General features: G+C 44.6%; 1 protein-coding gene and 1 long non-coding RNA gene across 10 annotated transcripts in view; one reads left to right on the plus strand and one right to left on the minus strand.

Moving 5' to 3' along the window:
* Nucleotides 1-21,514, minus strand: part of BOC (BOC cell adhesion associated, oncogene regulated) — a 98,143-nt gene that overhangs the window by 51,274 nt on the left and 25,355 nt on the right. Inside the window, exon 1 of one of the 9 annotated variants that reach the window (XM_053309940.1) lies at nucleotides 1,489-2,686. The exons of 7 other annotated variants lie outside the window; for them this stretch is intronic. The gene's annotated coding sequence lies outside the window, so the exon portion shown is untranslated. Of the gene's footprint in view, nucleotides 1-866; nucleotides 2,687-21,514 lie in introns of those variants that run through there. One more of the 9 variants, XM_053309937.1, reaches the window with a different exon arrangement.
* Nucleotides 5,680-21,138, plus strand: LOC128350970 (uncharacterized). The gene is made up of 3 exons (XR_008319532.1): nucleotides 5,680-6,498; nucleotides 13,676-13,777; nucleotides 20,869-21,138. It is a non-coding gene; the product is annotated as an uncharacterized LOC128350970 (long non-coding RNA).

Below are 21,514 nucleotides of genomic sequence, written 5' to 3' on the forward strand. Positions count from 1 at the left end.
TGGGACACATTGACCTGGCCCCTGGAAATCCCATAATTTTGCACTGAGTGTGCAATGCATTGTGGGGATCCCAGCAGCAATGGGCAGGCACCTGTCACTGCTACAGAACCCGCTAAAAGCAGCTGGCACAGCACACAATGGAAAAACTGGGGCTAAGGGAGTGCTTACCCCCTTAACCCTGTTAAGAGGCTGGCTCTGCAGGCAGGTTTGCCACTGTGGTGGTGCGGGCAGCTGGTCAGCTCCCATGGTTTCACTCACAAAGCCAAGAGCGGGCTTGGCTGCCTTAGCCCAGCCTTGGCTGCATGTGTGAACAGCCTCAAAGAGTGTATGCCAGGTGCTACAAGAGCTAGAGCCAAGATTCACTGCTGCCCGATATGGTGAGTTACTAGGGCTATAAGTCAGGGGGTTCTCTGTGCTGTGAGGTGTTCTTAAGCTCCACGATGACTCTGTGGTGCACCCAGGCAGCCCATCCCCCTGACCTGGAAGGTCTATAAATATGTTCAGATGAAGCCTGGACTTCAAACTGTGCTTGCCATGTAGCAGTGTACACTGTTACACTGACAGTGTAGTCAGGATTTTCTAGAAATTGGGGAGAAAAACACAGCAGATGGGAATTCTGGGATACTCAATATAATATCACATAATTTAATCCTCCCTAGATACCAAAAACTGCATAAACAATACAACTAAGCCACATACGCTTGAGTGAAGCAATAGATATTCCCAACATACATTCCTAACATACCCCAAAATGAGAATTTCGGGCAAATTTCAGCAGCAATGAAATATCTTCAGTCATGTGAAAATATCCCACAAATAATGTGAACTAGTACAACACAACTAGGAAATTCGAGGGTTGTACATACATGTTGAAGACAGGTCATGTATTTGAAACAGACACACAATAGTGGTATAAAGAAGTAGGAAATCCCCATTAAGATCAGCTTGTGGGGTCCTACTGAAAGTTTGTTCCAATGAGGTGAGACTCTCAGTAGACAATATGAGGCCTTCTTGGTAGAATCCCCAGGAATATGGAATGTTCTTTTTGAAGAAACCTATCTGAGACCTAACCGGTAGGCATTTCATTGTAAAAAAAACCAATTAATAATTATTGCTTTTATTATCTGGAAAGTTGACAAACAACTTGAAGCTGCTTTTAATTTATAAGTTATTTGCTGCATTGATTTCTATCACTTAATTTTAGATAGAAATCCATTTTGGTTTTCTCTGTATTTTGTTGATAGATGTTGAATGTATATTTTTATTATTGTTGAGCCTTAAGCCTTTTAAAAAGTTGGACACAAATATAATAAACAAACTAAATGTGTGAGGAAAAATAACATGAATGAAACACAACTGGAGAGAGAGAGAGAGAGCGAGAGAGAGAGCCAGCCTTAAGGTCCATCAAGGGGTCTATACTGTATGTACAGCCATTCACATTACACTTCAAATTATGGTTTACATGAAGTATGTCCTCAATTCACTAACGTTTTTTTAAAGTGTCCACAATCTAAGAACCACCATCTCACTCTACTATTAGTGCCCCCATTGGCAGAATAAGGACTCATGGCACATGAATTCTCTCTTGCAGCCCAGAAAACTGTGCAGCCATATGAAGGAAGGTTGCCTTGTCACAATTCTTTATATAGGAGACTTCATTCCCTCGACTGGTCATCTATTATACTTAATATACTGGCCCCAAATTCAATATGGTACACTCCAGATTCAAACAGGCCTTAATCAACAACAATGCTAGTATTATTCTGTAATGCTTCAAACCCCTTCTATTCAAAGAGAGGACATCACACTAAAATGGAATATTCACTTTCCCCCTTGCACGGCTTGCCTCCCACACACTCTGGAAATAGCCTCTGTCCTAGAAAGGATAAGATCTACTTGCTAAAGTGGTAAGGAAGAAAAGGGGGGGGACCCCCACTTCCTTTCTTCTATGTATTGCTCGCTCCCCCCACAACCCCACACACTTAATTTTCACTCCTCTCCCCCCTTCAATTCTGTATAAATTCAATTTGACAACCCTGCTAATTGGATAAACGTTGCTCCCTATGCTCCTTTAAAGGAGTTCTCTTTTCTTTTCTTGTTTTTGGAGGGCGATTGTGGCTGCTTTTTAACATGAATTCCATCTGCTTTATTTCTCCTCTCCCTATTCAATATCCTTCCTGAATATTTATGAAGTGTTTGCCACCCCCCTTCCAACCTTCTCCCTTTCCTATCCCCTTTTACTCCATCTCACCTCCCTCCTTTCCTACTTTAGCCAAGCCACCCTACTCCCTCCCATTCTTCCCATTCCTTCTTCCTTCCCAGCCTGGCTCAGTTATTCCCCTCTCCTATCTCTCATTGCCCTGGACAATAACCTTCCAAATGCACCCCCCCACCCCGCTTTAGATAAACACAGGCAGTGTCAAGTGTGAGGAGAAGCGGGGAGGGAGTTCAACTGCCAGTCAAGCCTCAGGTCTTCAATGAGGCCTAGAGGCCTTCCCTAATCTGCTGCATGCTTGCCATATGGGAGCTGTGTTGCCCTGGGAAACGCTAACAGGCAGAACGGAGCTTAATAGAGTCCATATTCATTGTAATGCAGTGAGATGGCTCGAGGGACTATTGCCCATTGGGTCTGTTTTCATTCTTCTGTTCCTTCTCTTTCTTTCTTTTTCCCTCCCTTTTCTCTTTCTTTCCTCTTTTCAAAAGGCAAGGTCCCTGGAGAGCTCTAATCTGGAGAGGCTGGGGCTCAGAGAAGGGACAGAGTTTGGCGCTTGTAGAGGGGAAGAAAGATGGCTGGGAAGATGAGGAAGCAGAGTGGACAGGAAAGGAGCAACTAATAAGCATGCCGTGGGCCAGCTGTCAAGATGTCCCTAATGCCGATGGATGCCTGAATACCTGCATCACAGTCAGTGTCAGGGACTAGCATCACTGGGCAGTTGCAGGGCGCTCAGGATCCTCAGGACTGCTAATCCTCAAGATCACCTCTCATGTAGTGGTAGTGAAGCAACTCTCCTGGCATCCACCTAGATAGGAGGGAGTCGTGGAGGACAGTTTGCCAAGGGTCCCCTGAAATCTGGAGCCGGCCTCGACCTGTGTCCAGAGATGGTGAGAGTCCCTTTCACCATAAGCAGTTCTGCCCTTCACAGTTAGAAATACCAAAGACTTTACAGAAGACCTGGATGGAAAATACAGATCCCATTTACCAATTGGTAGCTTATTAGAAGTATGCATGAAGCCACAGGGGAAACCACTTTTTTCTGTAGCCAAGTAACAATACAGATGCATGTATCAGAGGATAAACCTTTGCAGAGCTTTGCTTCAAAGGAATTTGTAAAAATAGGTGCCATCAATGAGAAAGAAAGGAACTTCTCTTTAAGCCTATGAAGCACTTCTACATCTATTTCAGACAGGACCCCTAGTGGGAACATTAGACATCTGCATCTTTCCTGGCTTTCCCTCTATTTCTTGCTACCTCTCATCTTTTAAAATTTACATTTATATCCCACTTTTCCTACAAGGAGCCCAGAGTGGTATACATGGTTATGTTTATCCTTACAACAACCCTGTGAGGTAGATTAGGCTAAGAGATAAGTGTCTGGCCCAGAGTCACCCAGCGAGCTTCATGGCTGAATGGGGATTTGAAATCAGGTCTTCCCGGTCCTAGTCCAGCACTCTAGGCACTATGCTATGCTGGCTCTCCATACATTAAAGAAACAGTTTGAGAAATGTGCTTACCTGCATAGACATATTAACTGAGTTTTAGCAGCCAAGGTAATTAGTTTCACTATCATCTGACTTAAGAAATTGACCAGCAGTGGCTCAGAAAACCACATGGGTTGTGAGGTCACCAACCAAAACCAGGCATGCGTTGTCTTTAAAAATACAACCTTAGTCTAGATAGTCTGACCTTTGACTGTGTGGGTATTTTAACCAGCTGACAAGAATCCACACATTTTGACTTCGCTGACTAGCTAGCAATTACAGTGTTTGTGGTTGCCACTGAATCCTCCCCTGAATCCTCTGTGCATGCCAGAAATCTTGGAGGAAGGGCAGGACTTGTTTCACTTCAGAAGGCAAAAGCAGCATGAGAGATTCATGCTGCTTCTGCCCAAGCTGTGCATTAAGCGAAAGAAGACCCTCCTCCAACTTTGCTGGCATGCAAAGGGGCTTGGAGAAGAAAAGAAGTCATACAAAGTTGTTTGTGCCACTTCTATCTTTCTCTGTGCTTGCAGGGAAAGGGAAGCAGCAAAGATGACTCCTGCTACTCAATCCTCTACTGAAGCCTGGGGAAAGATGAAAATAAAGTCCAAATTGCAGTGGCTTGGGTGAAGGGTCCTTTTTGTATGGGGCTCTTCTAGAAGGCAAAAAAGCAGTAGAATCTTTCATGCTGCTTCTGTGAAGTTAGAGGAAAGTAAAAGACTGACCTTCTCCACTCCCTTACCTTTCCCTCCCCTAAATTCTCTGAAACAAATAGACAATTTTGCGGGGGGTGGGGGAGAAGGATGAGCTGTTGCCATTGGTGACCTGGTGAGTGCATTTGTGAAGCCATGCCTCTTGATGTGTTGATAATTTTAACCTAAGCAAGTACTGTATACAAGCTCCAGAAACCAAGATTTAGCTAGTGTAAATGCATTTACCGTACATTTTTCTTTTCTGGAAGTGAGAGTGTGTGTGTGCGCACACGCACTATGAATTGTTCCAAGAACCGATGGTGAAATCCAGAGGATAGCTCCGTGTGACTGTTTCCTTCACCCACACAATTTGAATTTGTCCACAAAGTGAAGGAGACAGCCCCCTATGGTCATGTGGTGAACTCTGGTGTCAAGCTCGAGGCTTCTCCTTTTCCTTTAAAGTTAAAGATAATGTGAAGGAGGCATGGTGTAGTGGTTAGAGTGTTGGACTAGGACCAGGGAGACCCACATTCCAGTTCCCATTCTGCCATGAAACTCACTGGGTTACTTTGGGCCAGTCACTTTTACCTCACTCTGAGTTCCTTGGAGGAAAAGGGGGATATTAATGTATGTATGTATAAATAAAGAGCAATGGCTGGTGTGGGTTGTGGTCAGGCCCATCCTTAGGGTGGGGTGACTGGGGTGGTAACCCCGGGTTCTGCATCTGGAGGGGCTCCGCATTGCCAGCAAGTGAGGCTGCCCGCGCGCCTCAATTCGCCATGTGTGCATGGCTGGGTGGGGGAGGCAGGCCCCGTTTCAGAGCGAAAACCGGCCAGCGCTGCACTCGCAGCAGTGCTGTCTGGCATTTGCTCTGAAATGGGGGGTGCGGCCCTGTTTCAGAGTGAGGCCATACCCCCTGCTCTGTCGAATATCAGACGCAGTAGCGTCTGACATCAGACACAGGGGGCGGGCCCCTTTGCCCCGCACCCCACAAGGGATGGTGCTTGTTGTGGCGATCCTTTGCCCAACTTGCTTTCTGGGTCTGTATCGGTCAGACCCTGTAAGGTTGCAAGGAGTCATGAAAAGACTGCATTGCCCATTTCTTCTGCTGCCTCTGCAATGTAGCAAGAGACTTCTTTTCCGGATAGGACAAGTTCATAGCCTCTTGAATAGGGTTACCATATTCTGGCTTTCCAAATCCAGGTGCCTAATTTGCATATTATGTAAATTGGCTTGAAAATAATTTTTGAGCAGAATAGTGACTAAACATTTTGCTCATAACTCCACTTCTACAAGGGCTAGAGCTTAGGGTTTTTTTCTTTTTTTAATGAAATCTGGGCGAATCTGGGTGGGCTAAGCAATCTGGGTGAGATGCTTAAAATCTGGGTGAAACCTGAAATTCTGGAGGGCACAGCAACTCTACTCTCAGAGGGCCAGGCACTGAAGGAGACCTCCCCGAAGCATAAGATAGGCAGAACCATGCCATCTTATTTACTGTTCTTGAGAAAATGTACAGTAAACAAAAAAAATTCAATTTTAGGCAGGTAGGAAGGTATTAATTGTCCTTCAGCATATGCCACAGCAATGGGAAACATAGAGAGTGTATTAAGTGAGTGGTGAAGTTTAGTGAGGGTCTGAAGCTAGTTTCCCCTTCCATTGTCTGTCCTGGGAGTGGAGTGGGTGGGAAGGCAAGTGAGCAGAGCAGGGAAAGGAGACTAGCCCCACTTGCCAAATTACAGAGCTGGAGCTGCTGCTGCTGCTGCTTTAAACCACTCACTCATTGGTGAGCCAGTGAGTTAAAAATGGGGGAGAGGGAGGCAGTATAGCTGCTGTCACTCTAAAGTATCATGCTCCTATGATAGTGTGAGCTCAGGACAGTCACTACTTCTTCACCCTCTATTTCTCTTCTGATGTATCTGGGGTCCTGGAGAAGCACTGTGGTTGTAGCCAATGCTGAATGCTGTGGTCTCAGTGTCTAGCTGGCTGGTGTGGTGGGGGAACCAGACCAGAACACACCCCACTTCTCTCAACAGCCTCACTCACTCTGAGCAAAAGATCTCTATGCCTTATTAGGAGCTGAGGTGTAAGCAGAGAGAAACAATAATTTCTGGTAAGAACTAATCTGCCTACTTTCCTTTCACTATCCCTACAAGTGGACTAAATTTGATCAAAATCAGTTAGGCAGTTCACATGTCAGTCCACTTGTGCCTCAAACCTTCATGTGGCCACCATCTTGAACTGGGGTGGATGACATCATCACAAACTATGCATTTGAGGTGTCCCTTTGTGTCCCTACAAGTGTACCAAATTTGGTCCAAATCGGTTCCCACTTGCTCCTCAAATGTTCACGCATCTGCTACCTTGAACTGGGGCATATGACATCATTGAGCTGTCCCTATGCGTCCCTACAACTGAAGCAAATTTGGTTCAAGTCAGTTAGATGGTCCCCAAGTTCGCCCACTTGTGCCTCAAACATTCCAACATCCGCCATCTTGGATTAGGGTGGACAACATCATCACAAACTATGCCATAGGGGCATTCCTATGTGCTCCTACAGCCAGGGGTGTAGCTATAACTGAACGAAAGGGTTCAAAGAACACGGGCCCCCAGCTCCTGAGGGCCCTCCAGCTCCATCTATCCCTATTTTCTTCATTGTCTCCCTCACTCTGGGGGGCTGCCCAAGAGAGGGATGAACACAGGCCCCCTCTCCCCTAACTATGCCCCTGCCTATAGCTATAGCAAATTTGGTTCATATTTATCTAGGCAATGCGAAGTTGATGCTGGGGAGGCAGAGGACACACACAGAGAATGCTGTGTGATCTCATAAGAAAATTTTCCTTAAGGAAAGTAGGCTAAAACTTCTAAGATACTTTTCAGTAAGCTCTTGAAGAGTTCCACTGAAGTCCTGCTTCCTGGCTGTGAGGCAGAGTTACTCTGGAGAATTGTGGGTCTCCTAGAGGAGTCATGACTTTTTGGTCCTGTATCCTCATCTGAGTGGAAGGAGCATTCAAAGAACAATTAATGCATCCTAGCTACCTTGAACTCTGCCTCTGAAGTCTGGCCTTAACTTCAGGTTTCATATTCATACCCCTCTGAGGTTTATAGGATGCCTGCCAGACTATAAAAGAGCACTGTATTGGTAAGTGGTGGTGGCATTGTAAGGATATGAAGGCAGGAAAAGAAAATGTATTGGAAAAACTGTCACCACCCTGCTATTTTTACATGTTTTTAATTAACATTTTATCATATGACCTGTTTACAACAAATACAAATTCAACAAATTTCAGGGGAAGCATTGGAGAGGGGAAAGATGTCCATGAGGTAGGAAAGAGGGGGAGGTAAAGAGGGTTGGAGAGAAGGAAAAAGGGGGAGGAATGCAAAAAAATAAAAGTATATTCGGTACAGGTGGCTAAGCGCAAGCTCATCAAGGTTTGCATTGGTTGTACAGTATGTCTTTTTGGATAGTGGTGGTTAGGTGAAGCAGAAAGAAATATTTGCATGGAAGTTTTCAAGAGACACTTGATATATTTGGAAATGGAATTATTTCATGGAAATATTTATTTCTGCTTCATCCAAAAAGAAAGATGTCTAGCTTCATTTTGCAGTTACACATCCTTAAAGAGAATTTTTATGCCTGTTGATTGGTAGAACAAATGGGTTGATGTGTGTACATATGTAGATTTTTTACAGTTCTGTATATGTTAACATATGGTGCATTTTTCATAAATTCTAGTGCTATCCCCGATGGCTCTGAATTCACACAGCTTCAGCACTGGTGGAACCATTAATGTCAAGAATTGAAACTCTTCTACTATTTTAGTTTCCTCTAGTGCATATTCTGGTTCAACAGTTTTCATCTGGTATTCTGCGAATAAGAGATGAGCATGATTGCCAGCAGTAGGACAGAAACAAACTTTACCTAAAAAAGCATAACACCACCGAGACCATTCATAACAATGAGGGCAGGAATGGAAGGTTGGCCAAAGGCAAAGGTAATATGAACAGACTAGCTGAACCTGCACAGAGCATCTGTGCGCTAGTGCACTCAGCCTTTGGCTCCCTGACAGTTGCCTGCTCCTCCCACCTCCATTGCCCGTTCTTCCCTCCCACCTCTCACCAGTTGCCCGTTCTTCCCTGCCCCTAGTCATGCATTCTTTTTTTCCCCTACTCGCCAGACACCCGTTCTTCCCTGGCCCCAGTTGCGCATTCTTCCTTCCCCACGAATTGCCGGTCGCCTGTTGCTCTCCCCGCAACTTGCCAGTCGCCCGTTTCTTCCCCCCACCCCCGTCAGTTGGCCATTCCTCCCCACCACTCGCAGGTCACCCATTCCTCTCCTGGCTTCCGTCCTGGCCGCCGCGTTCTTCCCTCCCGCAGTTTTTTCTCCCTGTCTTCCTGTCCGTTGGCCTTATCTTCACCGCTGCTGCTGCTGTCGCTTTTTATCTCCCCCTCCCAGCAGCTTGCTCATGAACTCTCGCAAGAGCTGCCACACATGGGATTAGCCACGAGTACGTATCAGCGAATTACATACAGGTTAAACTTGGAAAATTAGAATATCGTGCAAAAGTCCATTAATTTCAGTAATGCAAATTAAAAGGTGAAACTGATATATGAGACAGACGCATTACATGCAAAGCAAGATAAGTCAAGCCTTAGTTTGTTATAATTGTGATGATCATGGCGTACAGCTCATGAAAACCCCAAATCCACAATCCCAGAAAATTAGAAAATTACATGGAACCAAGAAGTCAAGGATTGTAGAATAGAACAATATCAGACCTCTGAAAAGTATACAGTGTACTGTGCTTGATTGGCCAGCAAACTCGCCTGACCTGACCCCATAGAGAATCTATGGGGCATTGCCAAGAGAAGGATGAGAGACATGAGACCAAACAATGCAGAAGAGCTGAAGGCCGCTAATGAAGCATCCTGGTCTTCCATAACACCTCATCAGTGCCACAGGCTGATAGCATCCATGCCACGCCGCACTGAGGCAGTAATTGTTGCAAAAGGGGCCCAAACCAAGTACTGAATACATATGCATGCTTATACTTTTCAGAGGTCCGATATTGTTCTATTCTACAATCCTTGTCTTCTTGGTTCCATGTAATATTCTAATTTTCTGGGATTGTGGATTTGGGGTTTTCATGAGCTGTACGCCATGATCATCACAATTATAACAAATTAAGGCTTGACTTATCTCGCTTTGCATGTAATGCGTCTGTCTCATATATCAGTTTCACCTTTTAATTTGCATTACTGAAATTAATGGACTTTTGCATGATATTCTAATTTTCCGAGTTTCACCTGTATATAGATGGTTACACCAGTTTGCTGGGGACACACTCAGACATCATATATGCAAAAAGAGGACAAGAAAAAAAGAAAAGAATTTTAAATCCTTGTGTATGGAAAATGGTTCTGCCTAAATGTATTTTCTCATGTGCAGATAGCTTTTTCAAATATAAGCCACACCTGCAGACTGCAGTGATGCCGTCTAGGTAAAGCTGTGAATCTGTTGATCATATAAATGGTCCTAAGGCCAACTTGTCAAACAGGTCACTCATTCTGTGTCTGTATACATATGTGTACCAATCACTTATTCATAAACAACTCATCAATGTATCAGTGGGAACCAAGCTCAAGTTTATCCTATAGCGATCCCTGGAACAAATGAAGTCGATAGATAGATAGATTCCTATACCTAAGGATGCTACTCACAGTTCTTTTGCATTATATATGTTTAACAATGTAAGTGTAGTGTGTGCCCTATGATGTCCAATTCCTGCCAGTGTAATCATATAGCAATAAGGTGGAAGTTCTCTGGAAGCAATCACTTTCTTCCCTTGGGATCATTTTGATATATTCAGTTTTTCTTCTATAATGCAGCTTGTCAGAATGCTTATACTGCCAACACAGATGCAATGCAGACAGTAGTTCTAGTCACCTTTACGGTTTCAAATCTAGCAATTCCTTCTCATTTTCATAGCAACTGAATATCTGATATATTTGTAATTTTTCCTATTCCAGTTGTTGCAGACTTGCCTCAACCAAAGTTTTCTTCCCTTTCATTCATTTTAAGAAAACAACATCTTCTCTATATCTCATCACAATTTCTTCAATCAGATAGGAATGACTTTGTAGTAGTAAGTAACCTCCATGCACCAAGTACTTAGGAACAGATCATGGAAATATCTTATACGTACTTATTGCACAGATGAATAGAGCCCCCTTCCTCCTCTCTGTGCACAAAAAACTCAAGGAGCCCAGTTTTACACACTCGTAAGAACCACTGGGATTAAGGCTGATCCCGGTGGCCACACAGCAGCAAATCTGCCTATGTAGCCTCTTCGTTAAACAAAGTTAAGGGAGTGCAGTCGCTCGTCTGGGCAATCCGCCCGCCCAGCGATCTTGCTGTGATCGTCTGCGGAGAGGTAAGCACTTTCGGGCTTCCTCTCTGCAAAAGAGTTTCTTCATTATATACAGAGCTTCATTATGTACAGAGAGGCAAGTGCAGACACCTTTTCTGTGTTCTTGCTGCTGGCAGTTTGCTAGCCCTGCTTCTACTTCATGTCTGGAATACAAGTCTCATTCAAAAGCTGGCCTGAATCAAGGAATAGATTAACCAAAAACACCATAGATACATTCTGGTACAGCTGCCTGCAAATGGGGAGATCAGCGGTTCTCCCTCCCAGTAGTACATGCAACATAGGCACTTCTTTACCACAACATACTAGGGCATTTCTGGGAGCAGAAGGCCCATTCATTCTTCCCCTATCTCCTTCAGCTATCCCTGTCACCTCATACAAATTCCTTGAGTTTATCTGAGATTAGGCTTCTGCCCTGGTCTACAGGCCTGATCTTGGAGACATTTCTTTATCTCAGCCTCACATTCCTAAATCCCTGTGGACTCAGATATAATCAAGTCAGGTTAAAGCTTATAAATCAGCCAGCTGGCTACTACAATTCACAGTAATCAGATCACATATGGTCAAACGTGACCAAACATTATAACAATTAGCTGCAAGTATAACTAAATTCAAATCATTAAAATTACACAACTATGAGGTCATTAACACAATCAAAAAATGTGTTCTACCCGGGTTTGGGAGCTGTGTGTGTGTGCTCCCATTTTTCGGTTGTGTGAAAGCAAGGTAGGATGAACAGTACCTAGGATTTTCCTCCTACCTTGCTTCCATACAACCGAAAAATGGGAGAACACACAGCTCCCAAACCCGGGTAGAACACAGTTTTTGACTGTGTTAATGACCTCAATCAATGGTTCTCTATAGCCCAGGATACTTGAAACTCTAAACATAGCATAAATCATTTTGATGTTTTATCAGTGTCAGGTCTTAACCTAAGCTATATAGCTGTGGCCATGTCCAGTTTGGATAAACATTAGGAAAAAACCCAACCAGTAAATATTCTCCATCACAGATCTCCAGGATTTATATTTTGGGCCCCAACTGGTCATGTCTTAAAAACATAAACCTGCTAGATTAGAATCCTTCATTCTGATGAGCCTGCAATCTATAAGAAGCCCCTGGATTTTACATGCATTCCAAAGCAGTACAATTTCTTTTATTAATCAAGATTTGGGTTGGCACCATGCTGGTCTATGACTGTAATAAAGGATGATGATGATGATGATGATTGATGATGGGTTGGGAGAGAAAATAGAACAGGCAAAAGTGTTTTAAACGTTTCTTCTGTATGCTCTGTACTGCAGAAGTGCAGCCAATCCCAAAACCTGAGTGTCATAAAGGTGAGCTGAGTAGTTATTTTAGGTAAGAAAAAAGCAGGCAGGAACATGTTGGAACCTCTGTGCCCCTGTTTCCTTGTAACAGCGTATCCATTTGCCATTTCCAACTTGCTATTTAATAAACATGAGGTTCAAGACCCTAAAAGTGCTTTTTCTCTTCTAGCTTTTCACACAAGCAGCAGAAGCAGGTCCAGCTGCAACATTTGCTTGTATTGACGCAGTTTACATTCTCTGTTTCCCCATTCCCTCCCCTGCCACTTTCCCCGTCACTACAAATGTTCTCTCAGCAGTCTTTAAGCTTTAAACAAATATGGGTTTGTAAAGCAGCAGCTTGCTCCTGTATTTCTCTCTGCCACCCCTCCATCCTGCCTTCTGCCTCTTCCAGCCAAAGCCCAACAGAGCTGGCAAGAGCAGCACGTGTATAGAAAACAAACACGTGGAGCACAGCCAGCCTTCTAGCTGGATTTGGCATGCTCTGTTTACAAAAGGAATAAGCGGAAGAAGAGAGAGCAGGAAAGAGGGCTGGAATTATACGTCAGTCAGAAATTATATATGAATGAGAGAGAGAGAGAGAGAGAGAGAGAGAGAGAACGAACACACAAACAATGCCTTCAATTCTCATGAATTCAATTTATTTGCCCTGTTTCCAAGTAATGTTGCTCTCTGCGTTTCTGCCCACATCAGTTATTTAAAAACAAATTTCTCCTTATTTTCTTATTATTCTCCAGAAATAGTCAAAATCACTAATTCTCAAGGGGTCCAAAGCTAACCCTGGCAAACAAAGGCCACTATTGATTATAATCTATCTTTCCTACATGATTGCAAATGCGCTCTTGCTGTCTCTAACACACACACACACACACACACACCACTGCAGATAACAACAGTGCAAAGGCAAAGGAAGCAGAGAAGTGGTAATTCAGATCCAGAAGGGTCTTGCACCATTAAAAAAAAAAAAAAACCCATGTGGCAAACTGTACTCCCGCTGAACTCCACCTCCCTTTCCCATGTATTTTGCAGGGTTCACATTGTGGAGTGGCTTAGTTCCATGTGGTTTCCACCCCAAACCATAATTCTGACCAATCTCCCTCAAAAGATTTTCAGCTGTGATTTAGGATAGCTGCAAAACCAGATGAGTCCTACCTAATCTTAAGCTTTGAACGAAAGGTTCTTTTTCTCTGTTAGGAGATCAACTGAGCAATATTTTTGAGGAAATCGCCAATAAGTACACCAAAGTCACTTTCATTAAAAGCTGCATAATTCTATGGAGTCAGAAGTGGAAGAAATGCAAACTTATTCTCAAGACAGGGAGGAAATGTCTTTTCTATGAATTTCAGCTATGGAGATGGCAAGCTAGGTTTAATACTTAGTCCTTCCAAGGAGTGAGATTAATCAGTTTCAGTTAATTCCTACTGTGGATGTGAAGAGGCTCAATGGATTAACTTCTTTTAACTGCTCAGAGATTCACCAACTACTGTTTGTAAAACATGCACATGTATTATATTTCCTCTTCTTTTACTAACAGATCTGCAGGATTTAAAGTGTCGGTGCTTTGGAGTTTCAATAACACCAAAGAGATGAAGGAAGGACCAGTACAGTGGTTACAGTGGAAAGACAGCAATTTACAGTATGCATAAAATATTGTGGTTAAGGGAATGAGCAGCCGTGCCAAACAGTGTGGTGAAAAGTTGGTATAGACAACAAACAGCAGGGTAATTCTACAGGGATATATAAGACAAATCTGCTCAAAATCACAGACTCCAGAGAAAATGTTTGTCAAACAAACACAGGGGCTTAGTTTAAACTTGAGCACCAACCCTAAACACACTCATTCCATGATTATGTCCTGTTGATTTCAGTGGAATAGGTTCTTAGATAAGTGGGATTTAAGACAAAAGGTTTGGTATTTACTGTGTCAGCAGAGAATCTAATCTAGCTACGTCAACAGAACTGCCACGGGTGCATAAACTGTATGTAGAAACATTATGAACCACCTAAACTGATCTAAAATGAATCCAGTTTCAACCCATCTCTGTGTCAGCACAGTGACACAGCACAGTATACTGTATTATACTAGTCCAAAAAGACAAATGGAAGCAAGTAAGAGATCTGGTAACCAATAAAAAGTATAGACAACATACGACATGGTCACATGATTAGCCTTCACTTGAAATCACTGCACACAGAATTGAGATGGAGGCTGTTCTCATGGGCCTGGGCCTGGGCCTGGGCTTGGCTTCCCGTGAGAGCTGCCAGGATCCCCACAGATCCCTGCAGTCCAGTGGTGCCAAAACCAGCACTGAAGCCCAGATCTTAGCCGAGGTCAAGGGTGCAAACATGCCCTTTACCCGGCTGCCATGATAATGTGTCAGCATGAGCTGCTTACAGCTAACGATGACAGAGACCAGCACCTCGAACGCCCATCCCCTGGGGGAATCCCACAATGCACCACGCTTGGTGCATTGTGGGGTACTCGGAGGTTGCGATGCATCACCCCTGCTCTCTGGAGATAGATCACCCAACCTCCCAGTTGGGTGAATGACCTCATGTTGTCATGACCCCAGACTCAGGAGCAATCCAACTCAGAGGTGGAAGAGAGGAGGAGGAACTAATCTGACCAGGAAGGCCAGCAGTACCAGCTGTTCAGGCACTGGACCCAGGTCCCAGGACAGAACATGAGCCTATCAATAAGGTACCCCTTGAGACAGATACCCCTGAAGCAGCACACCAGCAGCCACCCCTCTGAGCACTGATTCCCCTGAGGAATTGGCCCACTTCACACTGGGGCCTTCACATCCTCCCATAAGTGTTTGCTTCTGCAGGTAATGTACCAGTCATGAAATAAACAAGATGTGGAGGGCTGGTAGGTTCAAGGCCAGAGGTGTGCAGTGCAGCATTAAGAATCATTACTCCTCAGGAAGGAGGGCATCTGAAAGAGGTATTCAGACCCAGGGGATTCATACCTCACCTCTTGCCCCATGAAGAGGCAGGCGCTCCCAGTGCTTACATTTGTGCAGTGATCCTCCACATAGCACTGAGGAGGGATCTGAAAGGGATCTGCAGCCCCAGGAAGCCCCATGGATGCCATGAAAATATTGTGGGATGGTATGCACTGTATGTTGGGAAATGTAGTCCTTCCTACTGTTTTCCCCATAGAATGGCTCTCTTTAACACCCTCCCCAGTACTATGCAGAGGATCATTCTGCATGGACCAGACAGGGCCAGGGTCAGGGTACAAAGGATTCAGCTTCGATGCTTATAGGCCAGATCTAGCAGAACTGTCATCAGTTCAAGTCGTCAGATGGTCAGTCAGTTATCCAACACTGGAGGCAGAGCTGGAATCAAGAAGCGTATTACTTAACTGCTACCACTTAAACATCGATGAGCCAATCTTAATGTAAAGACACCCAACACTATACTTTGCCATCGGGCAGGCTATGTGGTAAAAGACATGTTATTCCCTCAATGAAACGTCAATGGCCTATTCTGAATAGACGGATCTTGAGTGGATTTACCAGACCGAGGCTCCAGACAGGAGGCAGTCCCCATACAGTATTTGTCCAAGAAAATAGATGTCCTTGCCGCCACTCCAGGCATTTCCTCCCCCACAAAATCATTCTCCGTTCATCTGGAGCGAATTTAACAGGCCCTTGTGATGACTCAAAATATACAAGATTCAAAGCACAATCCCATGCCAGCTGCTGTGATTATTCAGATGCTGCAAACAGCAACAACATTTCTATGTTAATCATCTTTTCTCTCTTTCTTTTTACCTCACCCACCACCCCCTTTTTTCAATTAAAGCTGCAACTTGGCAGCGAAAAGCCAAGATTCCTGTCAATCCCATCTCCGTCTAAACAGAAATATGCCGCTCAAACCTTATATATTAAAGTCATGTGAAGCAAGGCATGACATTTTCTCCGTTATACAAATGAAAAGCTTTAGAGGTACTGTGGGGAGATGGAACTAATTGTGAAGAAGGTAATTACATGGTGTCTGTGGTAGCGAAGGGACCAGAGTCCAGGTATCCCATCTCTAATGGGCGAGTCCTGGCTTTTAAAAAAAGACAGCCATCACAACTGCATGTTCTAGGGAAAATAAAAGATTTCTCTTCATTCAAGAGAGGGTACTTGCCATCAAAATCCTTGATAATGGTTACTGATTGTTAAATTTTCATAAAAGTGTTGACCTAGCACAATAAGTGAGGTAATCTGTCATAAGTAATCTGAGCAACAGTGAAGACGTGGCTTATTAAAGGACTCTTTGTTGGGCGGGGGGAGTAAGTTGTTTGCTTCTCTAATAACAGATTCTTATATTATATGAGACAAAGGGGTTAACTTCAGGACAACGTCAAAACTTTTGTTTCCTTTTCCAAGCAAAACACATTTTTGGCACCATGCCACATCTGGGGAGGGTCATCCCTCTCCTCCTTTTCCTTCATCCGCCTTCTCTCCTCAAGGTTCAGAACAAATGAATCTCATTGCCCAAAACACTCTACAACTAGTTTCATCTTGGTCCAAACTCATCATGTGTTTCAACTGCTGCCAAGAAGATTTTTTTTAAAAAAGAAGCTTGTATGCAGAGGGAGAAGGAGAAGAAACAAAGGAAGGAGGAGAAGAGGTTAAACAGTATGTTGATTATCCTATAGAAAGAAGTTGGAAAGAGCAGAGAAGAAACATTTTGTTCAGAGAATCTCAGTTTGTCTTGAAGCCAGGATCAAACAGGCCACAAAAGACCAGCCGTTACCCATATGATCCTTCCTTCCCCTACAGCTAAAACTCAACAGCTTGTGATCTCCACTCCACCACCATTCCACCCCTGTTTTCCCTCTCCGTATTTGCATCCTATTTCCAGCCACTGTCATCCAAGAGCAGAGAAAACTGGCACATATCTTCCCCCACACCCAAGAGCTGGAAACACAGACAACTGTCTCTGAGGATCATTCCTGTGGCCGAGAACGAGAGGGTTGAGTTACCCACAAACCCAGGATGAATCAGGATCATCAGAAGAAGCCAATTCTCTGGGTATTCTTCCTCCTTTTTCCAAACAGCACAATTAGAGGCACTGTACAGGCAAGGCATTCTGCTTGCAGGCATTGCTAACTTGAGGCCAGTCAACTAGAGCCTCCATTTTTCCTGTCCTTTAAAAAACTGCTCTCAATTAAGTCTGTATGTCTGGTCTTTTAAAACTAGCTATGGAATGGCAGACATAGGACCGGGTCTCACAATCCACGAGACCCGGTTTGGGGCGGTGAGCAGGAAGCGCGGGCTAAGCCCGATCTCCCTGCTCACGAGCGGGGAGGGAGCCCTGGGCGGCCGGATCGGCCACCCACACGATTGCCGGCTCCGAGATGGAGCTGGTGGGGGCTGGGGAGCTCGGGGGCCATGCGGCCCCCGGAAGCCCCAGTATGCCCTGTGCGAGCGCGCAGGGCATACTGGAGAGACCCCCGGAGGTGGGAGGCAGCTTTTCGCCTCCCCTCCAGGGGTCTACTCATGAATAGGCATGAAGCCGCGCCGCGGCTACTCACTATTTAAAAAAACCAGGTTTGCTGAGCGCTCGCTCAGCAAACCTGGTTTTGGGGCAGGGGTTCTCGAGCGGGTTACCTGCTCCAGAACCACCGGGCTCGCAGCCGAGCCCGGTGGTTCTGACGATCAGGAAAAATCAGGCTAGGCTTTCCTAGCCCAATTTTCCCCGATCGTGGGAATAGCCCCATAGCAGAAGAAAAAGTAATCTATAAGAAGTGTTACAGACTACATACTGTGAGACTGTCCACACAAGCAGCCAAATCCAGGTTTCGGCCGCCCTGCCTGGAATGGCTGCCCATCATTGTTCCCACTAACAGGGCTTCCCAGATGTTGTTGACTACAACTCCCATAATCCCCAAGCCAAAACTATTGCAGCTGGAGATTCTGGGAGTTGTAGTCAACAACATCTGGGAAGCCCTGTTAGAGGGAACACTGCTGTCCATATGAAGTACTGGGGTCCAGGCCAATCCCAACACTGCATGCCCCACAAGCCTGAGTTTTTAACCCAGGCTTTAAACTGGGTTAAAGGGTGTAAGCACACCCTTTACCCGAGGACACACAGTCAGGTGCCTAGAGAGCCCTTTTCACAGGAGAATCCCCCAATGTACCACACTGCTCGCACTGTGCATTTTGGGATTCCTAGAGGACAGATCTCATTTCCCCAGCCTCCAGAGATCAATGTTGCTTGGAGCAGTGTGGATTGTGTGGGCGCGCGACTATGTGCCAAAAGGAGCACACAGCTCATTTGTGGGGAAGGTAGGATCAACCCTGCCTTTTCCCCCACCTGCCCTCCCTGCTCCTATTATGGTAGTGTGCACAACCTTTACATGTCTCCAAAATGGGAATGGTATGGTACAGGACAGTCGATGGCAGATAAACACCTGATGCTACATAGATGCCAAGAGACAGAGCAAATTGTACCAGAATGCAACACAGATTGCTTAGCACAGGTGCCTTTGGTGCATTTTCAACTTGCAGTCTGTACAAATCTTATTATGTTCCCTGAAACTTATCTGATATAACAGACTGAGGCTATTCTCACAATGGAGGGAAACCGCGCTAAGGGAGCCCAGTCCGGTTTCCCTCCATCCATTAACTTCCTTATTTTGATCGTGCGTCCGCCATGGCTGCTTGCAGCTGCGGCTGACACACTTGGGGTGGAGGGACCCCAGGAAGGCACTTGCGTGGTGCCTTCCGGGGGCCGAGGCGCCGTGCGGCATTGCTCCCCTTCCCCCAACCCCCGGAGCTCCCCAGCGAGCAGCAGCCGGGTTTATCAGGGAGCACCTGACTGCAGCTGCCACTTATCTGGGCGGCCAATCCGGCTGCCCTGCAGCAAGTGACTGCTCACATGCGGGGTGAGCGGGCTAAGCACACTCTCCCCACCCAACCCTCCTCAGCTCCACACTTTGATCATGTATAGAGCCTCACAGACTGATTTGTGGTTGTGCTGATATAACCGTAACAGACTTCAGAGATACCAAATCCCATCAATTTAATCTTCATATATTGCAATGGCAATTTGAAATCAAACCATAAAATAAAAACTTTGTTCTGTGGAATTCATAATTGCTGGCCATGCCAAAGTTTGATGCTAAGCCCAACCAATAATGTAGCTGATGTAATGACAATACAGCATGAGTGGGGTTTGTGGGACATGACCTTTCTTTTCTTACCAAGACCAGCTGATGATGTGTTGTGACATCATTACAGCGTCACAGAGCTTGTAACACATATTTGGACAGGGGAGCAAGCATTGGGTAAGCAAATGGCTTGTATCCATTGTGAATTAGTTTAAAATAAATTTTGAGGATTACTGAAATAATTGCTGAAATTATTAATACCTTATGTGATCATTTTCTTACCATTTACTTAACCTCATGCTCCTCTAAAATAAACTAAATTGGGCTCTATATTGATTTGTAGTCATAAGGAATAATAGTATATTGAACAGCAGTATTGGATTTCTAGGTCACAATTGTCTGCTATGGAATTTATTATAGCAATGTTTGAACATATGCAAAAATACTGGTATTACTAATAAATATGACTCACTCTACAACTATGAATAGGGTAAGTTCACACATACATGCTCATCATTGGAGAACTAATATTAAGTGATGACCTACATATGTGAAGAAGGCCGTTACAAATAAAATTTCAATTCTATCTCACCAACACAATGGGCAGGTTCAGACGTCACATGGAACCTCAGTTAGAATCAGGCTCCGTACAATGAGCCAGGTCTCACAATCAGTGAGACCCGGTTCGGGAAGCTTCGCGGGGAGAGCGGGCTAAGCCCGCTCTCCCCGCAGACGATCAGGGCGGAGTTGGAGCCAGTGGGGGCTGGGGAGTTCGTGGGCTGCGCAGCCCCTGGAAGTTCCAGTATGCCCTGCGTGAGCACGCTGGGCATACTGGGGAGACCCCCGAGCTAGGAGGCTGCTTTTCAGCCTCCCGCCGGGGATCTACTCATGATTTAAAAAAACGGGTTTGCAGCATGCTCGCTCTGCAAACCCGGTTTTAGGGACAGGCTACTTGAGCGGGTTACCCGCTCAAGAACCACTGGGCTCGCAGCCGAGCCCAGTGGTTCTCATGGTTGTAGAAAATCAGGCTTGCCGATTTTCTACAATCGTGTGAAGAGCCTCAATGTCTTTGAGTCTCACGAATGCACGCTTCTCCCTCCTATCCCCACTCAAGTTTCTATTTCCTATCTGGGTTAAAATAAGACAAGATTGGTAATGTTATATGAACCCACCAATCTTGCCTTAATCTAACATACTTGCTTCAAATAACCCCAAGATCTGTAACATAATTCAAACCCTGAACATAGATCTTGGGTTATCTGAAGCAAGTTGGTTAGACTAAGTCAAAGATTGTTGAGTTTGGACAAGACAACCAATCCTTGTTTATTTTAACTTGGAGAGGAGTGTGTGCTCCAAGGATTCAGGGATGTCCCATGGAACCTGGCTCCAACCAAGGTTTTGCATAACATCTGCACCAATACTTTTAAAGGGCAATATACACAGTCAGATGCAAGTCATTGGTTCATCTCAGTGATATAGATGGATGTGTGAAATGGTTCCTAGTTGGCTTTCCATTCTGCACAATCAGAAATTATATATGTTTCAAATCATGCATACTCGTACATCAAACTAAATTGGCCCGTCCTTACGTAGTCTGTATTTCACCACTGCAGTTACAGAACAGACAGATTCCTCCATATTATACAAAAATTATATGAATGAAAACATGGGATCCGAAGGCCAATTTGAAGAGATATTTAATGGACACAGAAAGTTAGAAGCAGGAAATAGAAGAATTAATAAGATGTCACAACAAAGCGCTGACGACTGCAGTTGAAAATTAGACTGGGCTGTCCAAAAGATTACTTATCTTCTGTATCTCCACAACATTTTCTGATACTTTAAATAGATTGTAATCTCATTTGATGTTTGAACTAAATAAACAAAACTAAAAAAGGACCCTATGTTAATGTGCTTTACTCAGAGACCTAATGGTGCAGCAGGGAAATTACTTGATTAGCAAGCCAGAGGTTACCAGTTCGAATCCCAGCTGATATGTTTCCCGGACTATGGGAAACACTTATATTGGGCAGCAGCGATATAGGAAGATGTTGAAAGGCATCTTCTCATACTGCATAGGAGATGGCAATGGTAAACCCCTTCTGTATTCTACCAAAGACAATCACAGGGCTCTATGGTTGCCAGGAGTCAACACCGACTCAACGACACACTTTACCTTTACAAATATCTCAAAAGGTTTTCCTAATTGTCATAAGTATTTGAACTGAGATACCTGCTTAGCAAAAAATGCAATAAAGC

Source organism: Hemicordylus capensis, chromosome 3 (assembly GCF_027244095.1).
Source record: "Hemicordylus capensis ecotype Gifberg chromosome 3, rHemCap1.1.pri, whole genome shotgun sequence".
NCBI classification, from domain to species: Eukaryota; Metazoa; Chordata; class Lepidosauria; order Squamata; family Cordylidae; genus Hemicordylus; species Hemicordylus capensis.